This window comes from Trachypithecus francoisi, unplaced genomic scaffold, assembly GCF_009764315.1.
Source record: "Trachypithecus francoisi isolate TF-2019V2 unplaced genomic scaffold, Tfra_2.0 Contig00525, whole genome shotgun sequence".
In the NCBI taxonomy this organism is placed as follows: Eukaryota; Metazoa; Chordata; class Mammalia; order Primates; family Cercopithecidae; genus Trachypithecus; species Trachypithecus francoisi.
Genome location: NW_022680700.1, coordinates 1,805 through 14,594, shown reverse-complemented (window position 1 = coordinate 14,594; position 12,790 = coordinate 1,805). Strand labels below are relative to the sequence as shown.

At 41.5% G+C, this 12,790-nt stretch overlaps 1 protein-coding gene across 1 annotated transcript in view; it reads left to right on the top strand.

Moving 5' to 3' along the window:
* The window catches only part of LOC117085111 (translation initiation factor IF-2-like), a 41,928-nt gene extending 31,111 nt beyond the window's left edge, over nucleotides 1–10,817 (top strand). The window contains exon 3 of the mRNA XM_033213712.1: nucleotides 10,746–10,817. The gene's annotated coding sequence lies outside the window, so the exon portion shown is untranslated. The remainder of the gene's footprint in view (nucleotides 1–10,745) is intronic.
* Nucleotides 10,818–12,790: the final 1,973 nt, after the last annotated feature.

Here is a 12,790-nt window from a genome sequence, read left to right as displayed (position 1 = left end):
GGGGACAGCCTTCTGCCTGCAGTGAGCAATAGCTTCACATGAAACACCCAAGAAGGCTCAAAAATACTCTTTCTGGAAAGGTTGATACAGACATCTGTGACTTGGGGTCTGCCTCACAGTATATGAAACTGAAAGACTGGACACTTAACTACCTTAAAGTTTTACTGGAACTTGTAAAGACACTTCTGAGGTCCCAAATAGGTCCTTTATGCCAGATAGAGCACTCTAGATTCTTTCCCAACCACCATGAAAAACTAGCCCTCTCTTTCTAAACAATATGATTGCCGGCTTAAGGAGACCCCCACTCTGTAATACGAAATTTTTTTTTTTTAATCATCAGGAACATGGCACTTTTTTCCTTATGTTGGCCATCAGGTCACACAGTGGGAAGAACTCTACCTGTCGTTGGTCCACCTACTTCTTCCTATTATGGGAAGGCTGAGGCTGAGAGGGAGAAGTAACTCTCCCAGGCAAGAGAGCTAGACCTGCACGCAGGCACGCCTTCCTTTCTCTATCTGTGGACTTCTGGTGTCACAGGACTATTTGAGTAATTTTCCATTATATTCTGCATGGCCCAGAGAGATTTAAAGTTAAAACAGAGCACCACTCTTGTAAATAAAATGAATTCAAACTCTTAACAATTGTAAGGCATGATTTTCCAAGCCTCCGGGGTTTAGGGCAAGTAACTGCTGTGGTTCCTGCCGGCTCCAACCCTGTTGGTCTCCTGAGGCCTGGTTCTCTGGGTTGTACATTTCTTTTAGAACCACCCCAGTTTATTTCTGACCTTGCGCCCATACCCCATAGTCATGGTGCAGCATATTTGTTTTTTTATAACCCTGGATGTGCAGGTGGTCATATTTCCCAAGGTTTCAGTAAAGAATGTATCTCAGAACACCAGGGTAGGAATGGCTCCGAAGTTTGCACTGGGTGCTTAAGGTAAGATTAGGCAGACCCAGAGGGTGGTGGAGACTTTGACCTCATTATGAAACTCTTTAAATATCATAATTTTGAAAACATAAGATATGACTTATTTCAGAGCAACACTCTGTTCTCTAGGCACTAAAGATAGAAATGAATGAAGCTCTTTCTTCCTGACTTCTCAGCCTCCTCACAATCCCTTGGTGAGTGGCCCTCTTCTGGACAAGTGCAGGGGCTGAGTGTGGAGGTTGAGTGTCATGTCCACAGACAAATGTGACAGGAAGAAGTATTTTGAGCATAAGAACCTGGTTCCTGGCTGGGCACGGTGGCTCATACCTATAATCCCAGCACTCTGGAAGACCAAGGCAGGCGGATCACGAGGTCAGGAGATGGAGACCATCCTGGCCAACATGGTGAAATCCTGTCTCTACTAAAAATAAAAAAATTAGCATGGTGACACTTGCCTGTAATCCCAGCTACTTGAGAGGCTGAGACAGTAGAATCGCTTGAACCAGGGAGTTGGAGGTTGCAGTGAGCTGAGATCGTGCCACTGCACTCCAGCCCGGGCAATAGAGCGAGAGTCCATCTCAAAAAAAAAAAAAAAAAAAAAAGGACTTGGTTCCTGAGAAGTCTACTTTGAGGATCTTTCCACAGCACACACTGCCTGCACCTTGGAGGATTTGATGATGGTATCCTTGCCATTTCAGTTTTGGTAGGTAGATTGTTTGTTCTGACAGGTTTAATTGTCATTGGTTTGGCACACTAGATCTGAATTAATTGGTTGCTTTAATAGGTGTTCAGCTAAAGAGGACTTTGTCATATTATCTAATGTTTCCCCTGGGAGTTGAAACAAAGGGATTTTAAAAAACATTTTCATTTATTCCATAAATCCCCAAGTATAGAATTGCTTCTCTAATTTTGCCTCTGAAACTGCAATGTATATTGGTAGAGAGTTCAAAGAATCTTTATATTCAGAAGGCCTGACTTTAAAAGATGTATACATGTCTCTCTTCTACATGAAACCATAGAATGGTTTCTAAGAGACAATCACTCGCGCTATGTGAGATTGTGAAGCTTCTAAAAATAAGTAAAGAAAACCATGGTGCCACATGGAGAATGAGTAGGATGTTTTAATGTTATAAAGTGATTCAGGATACATAATTAAATGAATATTATAAAGTTTTGGAAAAAAGGGGACAGGGAAAAAAACTACATAATTTTTTCTTTTTCTAAAACCTGTTGTACTTTATTTATCTCTTAAAATTAAATTAAAAAAATAAGATTATAGGGGCTGAGGCAGGCGGATCCCGAGGTCAGGAGATTGAGACCATCCTGGCTAACAAAGTGAAACCCTGTGTCTACTAAAAAAGTACAAAAAAAAAAAAAAATTAGCCGGGTGTGGTGGCAGGCGCCTGTAGTCCCAGCTACTCGGGAGGCTGAGGCAGGAGAATGGCGTGAACCCGGGAGGTGGAGCTTGAAGTGAGCCGAGATCGCGCCACTGCTCTTCAGCCTGGGTGACAGAGTGAGACTCTCTCTCTCAAAAAAAAAAAAAAGATTGTAGGAACCTTATTTTTGCTAAAATTTACTTTTTTTTTTGAAATGGAGTCTCGCTCTGTCACCCAGGCTGGAGTGCAGTGGTGCAATCTCGGCTCACTGCGAGCTCCGCCTCCCGGGTTCACGCCATTCTCCTGCCTCAGCCTCCCAAGTAGCTGGGACTACAGGCGCCCGCCACCATGCCCGGCTAATTTTTTGTAGTTTTAGTAGAGACGAGGTTTCACCGTGCTAGCCAGGATGGTCTCGATCTCCTGACCTCATGATCCGCCCGCCTCGGCTTCCCAAAGTGCTGGGATTACAGACGTGAGCCACCGCACCAGGCCTAAAATTTACTTTTAAGTGAAAGAAAAAAAAAAAATGGAAAAAGTATAATCTGACATCAGGAATTTGTACCTAAACATGCACACATGGAGACTTTGGAGCTGAACATACGGGACTTGAATTTGCATCCCTGCCTCACTTTTTATGAGGTGCGTGACTCTGGGCAAGTGATTTAACCCCTCAGAGCCTCAGTTCTCTCCTCTGTAAAATAGAAATGACAAACCTGTTCACGGGGCTGCAGCGAGTGCCTGGTCCAGAGCAGTTATTTTATAAATGCACATTATATTTTCGCCTCCTCTTCTTAGTCCCTAGAACTGAACGATGAGAATCAGTGGTCAGAGTAATGGCGGTGAGATACACTCAGATCCATAGTCACCAAGAATCGAGTTATGTTCAGGAGGTGCTACTTGATCAGAAAAGATGCTGTTCAGGTGTTGCCATGTAAATGATGCAAATGAAAAAGTAATTTATGATTAATACCAAAATAGAAAGTAATCAGAGATATCCTGTTCCTTGTGTATACTAGATGATAATATTATTATTAGTTTTAAAAAATTGAACATTCCTGTGTATGTGAGGGCACTGTGCTGTGTGATTGGTTCATATCATCTCATCTTACCTAGATGGGAAACACAGCCCAGCCAAGTCATATAGCTTGTTCAAGGTCTGGGTTGAGAGCCCAGGTTTTGGATTCCTAGTCTGATGTTCTTTCCATCATATTGCACTGTTTCTGATACAGTAAATGTGTTTTTTTTTTTTTTTTTTTTTTTTGAGACGGAGTCTCGCTCTGTCACCCGGGCTGGAGTGCAGTGGCCGGATCTCAGCTCACTGCAAACTCCGCCTCCGGGGTTTACGCCATTCTCCTGCCTCAGCCTCCCGAATAGCTGGGACTACAGGCGCCCGCTACCTCGCCCGGCTAGTTTTTTGTATTTTTTAGTAGAGACGGGGTTTCACCGTGTTAGCCAGGATGGTCTCGATCTCCTGACCTCGTGATCCGCCCGTCTCGGCCTCCCAAAGTGCTGGGATTACAGGCTTGAGCCACCGCGCCTGGCCAGTAAATGTGTTTTAAAAATGTCTTATTCCTTTGCAAATCAAATACATAAATAAATTATCATTTATTAATTTCCTTATTGATGGACACTTAGATGTTTTTTATTACTGTCAGTTCTGTAACAAGCATCCTGTGTCTCTTTGTGCTTAAGTGTAAGAGTTTCCATACGGCATAAATCTAGAAATGGAATTGCTGGGATAACTTCTGGTACAGGGATTAATAAAAATGAAAAACCAGGATTGTGGTTGGGCTTGATGACATTCACATTACAGCCCAGGGACAGGCTCTTTGTCATCAGAAAACCCCTTCCATTCATGAGGCCATAGTAACCTATGGCGACCGAAGCCCTTGTGACTTCGGAGCAGTGTGATCTGATTTTGAAGTGGTTTGAAAACTGGGGGCGGTATATATAAGGTGCAAAGATCATGGAAACATGAATTAGCAAGTGGGGCCTCAGTCTAGGTTACGAGTGCTTTAGGACAAAAAAGAATCACTTTTAAGGAAAAGTCACCATTGATAGCACTAACTCAGAATGCCACCAGTACTACAGATTTGTAATCTATTACCTTACGCTTTTACAAATGCTCATGGTGTCAGGTTCACACCCAAGTTACTGAATGTCTATTGCCTGAAAAGGATACCTCAAAATTTTATTTTCCCTTTAATTTAGTGAATCAAAAGGCTCCGGGTTGTGACAGAAATGTCACTACTTGCTGTCTCCATTCCTGTACAGAGACCCACAAGAGACTGAAAAATGGTGTTCGTCAAGTTGTCTTAGGTTCTATGCCTTCCAGGAGCGGTAGGAATGCGGTGTGGACTGCAGTGGAACTGGGGTTGGGGAGCAAACGCCTGGTCTGCTAGTACTGTCTCATCCACTTATGTTTTAGTAATGTCATTGCTTTCAGTGGAGGGATCCTATTTTACACTGATCTTTATGGGCAAAGATAATTATATATATTTGCCTGGGTAAGCAAATTGATAAACTTGTAACAAAGTGTATCAGACCATTTCTTTGGCAGGACCTACTAGAACAGTTTGTGAAGCAGAGCTGTTTCCAATGGAGCATGAAAAGCTTTGAAAATTCTCAGCAACAGCAGAAAGCAATATTTGAAACCACCCTTAAAAAATTGTTTTCCTCTTCCCCAACCAAGTTTATAAAAATTTGGTCAGACAGGCGTTTTGTTTTGATTTAAAATATTTTCAGTGAATTGTTATCTGCCGAATGCACATGTGTTCCTGCACTTTTTCTTTCACGATTGAAACTTTAAACCCTTCCCTTAATTTCCCCTAAAAACCTCCCTGTGCCTAGTAAGGTTTTGCATGTGTGAGGAGGGCGAAGGTATTTGGACCTTGGAGAAATCTTGCAGTTTGAAATCTGCCTATGCAGTTGTACAACAGAAATGAACATGGTCAGTGCCATGTTGTGCTCTTTGTCTTTTTCTTCTACCAAGATTTCTCACCCCTAAGAGACATTGGTTAATATAGGCATTTCAGTTTGGTTAATCAGATCATGAGTGCCTGTGAGCATGGCATGAGGCATGATTGAAGCAGTTATAAAAATCTGGCTCAGGGTAAGCCCTATAATTTGTTTTAAAGAATTACGTCTTCAGTGACATTAAAAAAAAAAACCCAAAAACAACAACCAAAAGACTGTGGTTTATAACACCACACCTGGTCCAGATTGTACTGGATGAATCCGTATTTGCTTCGCCATAAATGATTTTGAGGGTGGAATTCTTGGATTGTTTTCTATCTTATAAACCCTTGACATTGTACTGGTACCTGTGTGCTCACAAACCTCCTGACATGGGAAGGACCGGCTCAGCCTCCCACTGAAATGTAGGTTGGCTGCATTTATTCTGCATGTTCCTAGAATGAGGAAATGATATGACAATAAACAGAAATGCCCTTGCTGAAGAGAGAAGGGAAGCTGGTGTTTATCTGGTCAGGTGGTTTAGATTAGCTGTGATGCAGCTCTCTATTATGTTACTTTAAATCATTGTGTCCCAACAGGACATAAATTATGAAGATTGTTACAGTATGTTTCATCCTATGTAAGATCAACAAATTGGAATAATTTTTTATAGGAAAATCACTGTGCTTTTGGCAAGGCTATTGAAGCCTTTAATTTGACTTCAGTATGTCTCAAATATTATTGCTTAATATATAAAGTATGATTTGCATAAGGTATGAAATAATAAACTTTTAAAAACAAAAGGGAAGAATTTCCCTGTAGCAGTTGCATCAAATGACAGCACACTCCTGCTCCAGCAGTGTACTTTTTTTGCCCTGATGGTTTAGAGCCAGTTGCATGATTTTCCTCTGATGGGATTGCAAATGAGTTGAGCAGTCTTTGCAGAGATGGAGCTTTGCTGTGTGCTGCCTGCCCATCAGCCCTACCTGCACAGAGAAGGTGATTGCTCTGTGGTGGAACAGAATGGGAGCCTGCTCTAAAGAGGAGAAATCAAACGGTCTTGTTTATATACACTCATGAAAACAAACCATTTTTCTTTCTTTCAGGGTATTGTGAATTACATATATAAAAAAAGCCAACCCCTCCAGAAACTTCCTAGATGAACAGCTGAAGATAATTTATATAGAAATGCTGAAAATTTTGACTTAAGAATTTATTATTTTAAATGTTTTCTCTTCATTGCTATTTTCTGAGTTACTAGCATAATTTGTGAATTTTTGACACAGAGACTTAAAATATTTCATTTGTATTCAAGATACAGCTAAGTTTGGCTACACAGAACAGATTTTCTAGATTTTAAAAAAGTGACATAAAATTACTTTATGTATGATTCAAGCAAATTGGAACCGCTTCAGTGTCCCAAAGAAGCACATTTTCTGTGCAAAGCACTCTGTGCACTTTTGTGAGACCTTACACCCAATAATGATATTAAGAAGTAGTAGAGCCTCAGATTTACAGACTAGTAGAGGCAAGAGAGGTTTAGGATTTGCTCAAGGCCATAGAATGAGACATAGCTAGGATTAGCATTTTTCAGGATATGAGGATACTACCCACCATACTTTGTCTTTGATACCAAAAATAGGGTAAGTGCTAAGCTTACTTTACTTTCTATGTGGCTATAAGCCCTGGTATTTTTCTTCAACAAATAATTAAAATTATTATTAAATAAATAAATATACTTAAATAAGATTGTTTAAAACACAAAAGCAAAAAATCCCTACTTTCCATCTATAAGGGTAGGAATGTTTCTCTCCTTAAGTCTACCCAACCTATAAGGGTAGGCTTAAGGAGAGAAAAATGACAGGTTGAGGATAAATCCTGAATGTATTTGTGGTTTCCTTCAGCTCCATTTCTGAAGATTCTCACAGGTTCAGGGGCTATTCCAAGTTTGCAACCTGTGTGTGGATTTTGAAACAAATATAGACAACTTATGAGATGGTTTCTTTGCTGGGTTTCTTGCTTGACACAGTTTTCTGAAACATGGCTCTGGCAGGCTTTTTTCTTCCATGGATACATTGATGCCATCTATGACTGGAGTTCCTCTATGGAGTTATCAGGATGTCCAGTCAGGCGCTAGTGTTTGGATGATGTACTTTTCTTGCAGAAAATATTAGCAAATGTTGCAGAAACTGTGCTTTAAAAACTTTTAAAAGGGGAATGGATTCCTAGTTTAAAAATAAGCAAAAGAAAGGATAAACATTATTTCATTGATGTGCAACTGCTTTAGACCATTAGATATTTTGTGATGTGAAATGGGATAATACTCTATTTTACAAAATGTGTGCTGCTTATAAAAAATGTATTTACTGTACCACTAAGCCAAACTTAGGTGTTGCTTTGTTTCCTTAAAATATTTTTTAAGTAGCTGTGGCTGCCCCACAGATGATGGGGGAGTGGGCATTCTTCCTGCCCAGAGCACTTGTTCTCTTCCTCCACCCTTTTGGTTATTATTGTAGGATCTTGACTTTCAGCTTAACACATCCCAATTTGAGCAGAAGCTCTTTTGCCTTCTCTGTCTCTTTAAAAGTAGATCCATAGAGATTATTTTTATTGCAGTAATAGGGCAAGATAGTTTCATGTCATATGTAATCTGGAATTATGTAGTGTTAGTAATAGTTATGTCTCCTGAAAGGAGCCAGTTGATTATAAAGAAGAAAAGTTAGGGAGTAGACTGTCATTTTGCATGCTATTCAAAAAAATAGCATATTTTTTTAGAGTATATATATATATATATATATATTTTTTTTTTTTTTGAGACGGAGTTTTGCTCTTGTTGCCCAGGCTGCAGTGTAATAGCGTGATACTGGCTCACTGCAACCTCCACCTTCTGGGTTCAAGCAATTTTCCTGCCTCAGCCTCCTAAGTAGCTGGGATTACAGGCATGTGCCACCACACCTGGCTAATTTTGTATTTTTAGTAGAGACGGGGTTTACTCCATGTTGGTCAGGCTGGTCTCAAACCCCAGACCTCAGGTAATCTGCCCGCCTTGGCCTCCCAAAGTGCTGGAATTACAGCAACTGTGCCCGGCCCCCAATTTTTTTTTGTTTTGTTTTTTGGAGATGGAGTCTCACTCTGTCCCCCAGGCTGGAGTGCAGTGGCGCGATCTCGGCTCACTGCAAGCTCTGCCTCCTGGGTTCACGCCATTCTCCTGCCTCAGCCTCTCGAGTAGCTGCGACTACAGGTGCCTGCCACCATGCCCGGCTAATTTTTTTGTATTTTTAGTATAGACAGGGTTTCACCGTGTTAGCCAGGATGGTCTTGATCTCCTGACCTCGTAATCGACCCGCCTCGGCCTCCCAAAGTGCTGGGATTACAGGCGTGAGCCACTGCGCCCACACCTCCGGCCTCAATTTTTGTTTGTTTGTTTTTGGTTTTGTTTTTTTTTGAGACAGAGTCTCACTTTGCCACCCATTCTGGAGTGCAGTGGTGCAATCTCTGCTCTCTGCAAGCTCTGCCTCCTGGGTTCACGCCATTCTCCTGCCTCAGCCTCCCCAGTAGCTGGGGCTACAGGCGCCCGCCACCACGCCCGGCTAATTTTTTTGTATTTTTAGTAGAGACGGGGTTTCACCGTGCTAGCCAGGATGGTCTCGATCTCCTCACCTCGTGATCTGCCCGTCTGGGGCTCCCAAAGTGCTGGGATTACAGGCGTGAGCCACCGCACCCGGCCACTCAATTTTTAAAAATGTATTTGGCCAGGTACTTTGTTTATCTTAGTGGTTTGGAAGCACAAAGTTGAAGCCTATGGTCATTTTTTTTTTATATGAAGTAGAATTTTTTATAATTTTGTAATGATGACAGTACCAAGGAACTTAAATTCAATTTTTAAAAGGATTGCTAAAACAAAACTAACTAAACTTTGGCAGTCTTTGCAATACCTCTCACCTCATAAGACTATGAAAGCCAACAAATAAGGATTATCTGCAGATTAGGGAAGAAAACCTCCAACAGGACTTAGTTCTGAGGCAGCTGGTTGGCAATAACGAATAGCCCCCGTGAGTTGCAAAGCATCACAAATTATTTTGACACTAGGGAACTCTGGTAAGGGACGTCTCCTGGGGTGGTTTTAAAACCAGGGCTTCGGTTTGCTTTAGGAGAAAAGAATGGGTAGAAAACTGGTGAAATTTGCTAATTCTGAGACAGCAAAACTGAAAGATGGCGAGAAATTTAAGAAAGAGCTAATCAGACTGGGCAGTTGGTCTGCCCAATAGTAGCTGATGAAGATATGGGGAAATGAATTTAAACTTAGGTGCAGAGGGATTTGGAATCAAGTAGTGTCTCTTCAGGGAAAAGATACTCATAGCGAGTGATCACCTTGACCAGAATGTCTTTTTGGTATACATCAGCTCTGTGAACTCTATCTAGTTAGAGAACTTCCACTAAAGATGGAACAGAAATGAAGAACCCTTTGGTAAAATCACGTGTAGAGGTTTTTTTGTGGGTGTAAACCCTACCACCTGGAGAAGAGTGGATTTACATTAGTATACTGCTATCTTAAGAGGAGTTTTCCTAACCTGGGAATTCAGTATAAATTTACTGATGTATTGGTAAGTCCTAATTCTGCAAAAGAAAGTTGTTTTGCACCTTGCTTTTTCATTTAACGGTGAATGTTGAAGATGGTACCATGTCATTAGCTAAAGAGTTGCCATATTTTTCCAATTGGCTGTGTAGGCTATTATGGCAATTGCCAAGAGTAGTGACTTGAAACTTTTTTTTTTTTTTTTTTTTTGAGACGGAGTCTTGCTCTGTCGGCTCAGGCTGGAGTGCAGTGGCTGGATCTCAGCTCACTGCAAGCTCCACGTCCCGGGTTTACACTATTCTCCTGCCTCAGCCTCCCGAGTAGCTGGGATTACAGGCGCCCGCCACCTCGCCTGGCTAGTTTTTTTTTTTGTATTTTTTAGTAGAGACGGGGTTTCACCGGGTTAGCCAGGATGGTCTCGATCTCCTGACCTCGTGATCCGCCTGTCTCGGCCTCCCAAAGTGCTGGGATTACAGGCTTGAGCCACCGCGCCCTGCCGAAACTTTTTTTTTTTTTTTGAGACGGAGTCTCGCTCTGTCACCCAGGCTGGAGTGCAGTGGCCAGATCTCAGCTCACTGCAAGCTCCACCTCCCGGGTTCACGCCATTCTCCTGCCTCAGCCTCCCGAGTAGCTGGGACTACAGGCGCCGCCACCTCGCCCGGCTAGCTTTTTGTATTTTTAGTAGAGACGGGGTTTCACCGTGTTAGCCAGAGATGGTCTCGATCTCCTGACCTCGTGATCCGCCCGTCTCGGCCTCCCAAAGTGCTGGGATTACAGGCTTGAGCCACCGCGCCCGGCCAATGATTTTTTTTTTTAACCTACAAGTTACATACCAAAAAATGAATATAAACTTTTTATGCAGTTTCACACATTGAAAATGCAGGTTATTTTAATTCCATTGCATTTTTCAGAATTCTCAATCACAATCCTCTGACAACTGTTGAAGATCCGTATATCTTTAAATTGCCAGCATTAAAATATCTGTAAGTACTACAGCACTCTCATAAGTCATGAGATGATTTATGCTCTTTTAAAATTTTTCATCAAAGATTAAGTATTTTGCATTTAGGCTAAAATGTCATAATGTAAATTTTAACTGAGTTATTGAAAAATGTTATTGGCAAAGAAAAGGATTAAGAAAGGATGTGTAATGGTCAAGACAGCCAGCAGGGGAAGAGAACAGTGTTGAAGAACCTGTATGGATTTGGAACATGTAGACACATGGAGGAATATTACTTAACCAAGAAAGCAAAGAGGAATAGGTGTTCATTATTCTAAAAAGGAAGAAAAGAGTAAATAATCAAGATGAGTGAGTGCAATATGAAAATGAGAATTAAGATAATGGTAAAAAAAAAAAACAGTGTAAGATCTACTCGAATATCATTAATTTGATGATGCAAATCAATTTAAATTTCTTTAATAAGAGCTCTCTGAAATTTTGCAGCAGATAAACTGTTGAACTGGCTTGTTTTATAGGGAAGCCAAAATTGAAGTAATCACATGTCCTTGAAATATCTCTTAAGTACAGAATTTTTTACTGGAGTTTATATCATGAATGTTTCGGCTTTCTTCTTCAGAGACATGGAAGCAACACAAGTCCCACTTACAACACTTAAGAACATTCTCACAATGACTGTTGAACTGGAAAAACTGTAAGTTATTTTTTTCTTAGATTCATTTTCATGTAGTTGCATCTTTAGGTTTGTTTTATTATTTTCTTAAGTCAGGTTTATTGAGATTTAATTTTCATATACTAACATTCACCCTTTTTAAGTGTACAGTTTGATGAGTTTTGACAAACGTATAGTTACATAACCACCACCACATTCCCAATATAAAGCATTTCTGTCACCTCAAAAAGGCTCCTCATGTCCCTTTGTAGTCGATCCCCTCCCCTCACCATCAGCCCCTGTTAGCTACTAATCTAATTTCTGTTCCTATAGTTTTGCCTTTTCCAGAATGTCTTATAAATGAAATCATACAGCATGTCGCCTCTTGTGTTTGGCTTATTTCACTTAGCTTTTTTTTTTTTTTTTTTTTTTTTTTTTTGAGGTGGAGTCTTGCTCTGTCGCCCGGACTGGAGTGCAGTGGCCAGATCTCAGCTCACTGCAAGCTCCGCCTCCCGGGTTTACGCCATTCTCCTGCCTCAGCCTCCCGAGTAGCTGGGACTACAGGCGCCCGCCACCTCGCCCGGCTAGTTTTTTGTATTTTTAGTAGAGACGGGGTTTCACCGTGTAGACCAGGATGGTCTCGATCTCCTGACCTGGTGATCCACCCGTCTCGGCCTCCCAAAGTGCTGGGATTACAGGCTTGAGCCACCGCGCCCGGCCTTTTTTTTTTTTTTTTTTGAGATGGCGTCTCACTCTGTCACCCAGGTTGCAGTGCAGCGGCACGACCTAGGCTCACTGCAACCTCCGCCTCCCAGGTTCAAGTGATTCGCCTGCCTCAGCCTCCCGAGTAGCTGGGATTACAGGCGCATGCCACCACGCCTGGCTAATTTTTGTATTTTTAGTAGAGACAAGGTTTCACCATGTTGGCCGGGCTGGTTTCTAACTCCCGACCGCAAGTGATCTGCCTGCCTCAGCCTCCCAAAGTGGTAGGATTACAGATGTGATCCACCTCACCTGGTCTCACTCAGCATATTACTCTTTGAGATTCTGCTACCATCCATGTTGTTGCACCCATCACTACAGGTGGCCCTCCATATCTGCAGGTTCCTCATCCATGGATTCAACTAACTATGGATGGAGAATATTTGGAAAAAATAAAATATATAAAATAATAATACGACAATAAAAACAGTAGAAAATTTAAAATACAGTATCACTATTTACATACCATGTACGCTGTATTATGTATTTAAAGTTTACCTGAGGCGATATACAAACATTATGTCATTTCATATAAAAGACTTCAGCATCCGTGGACTTTGGTATCTGCAGGGGGTCCTGGAGCC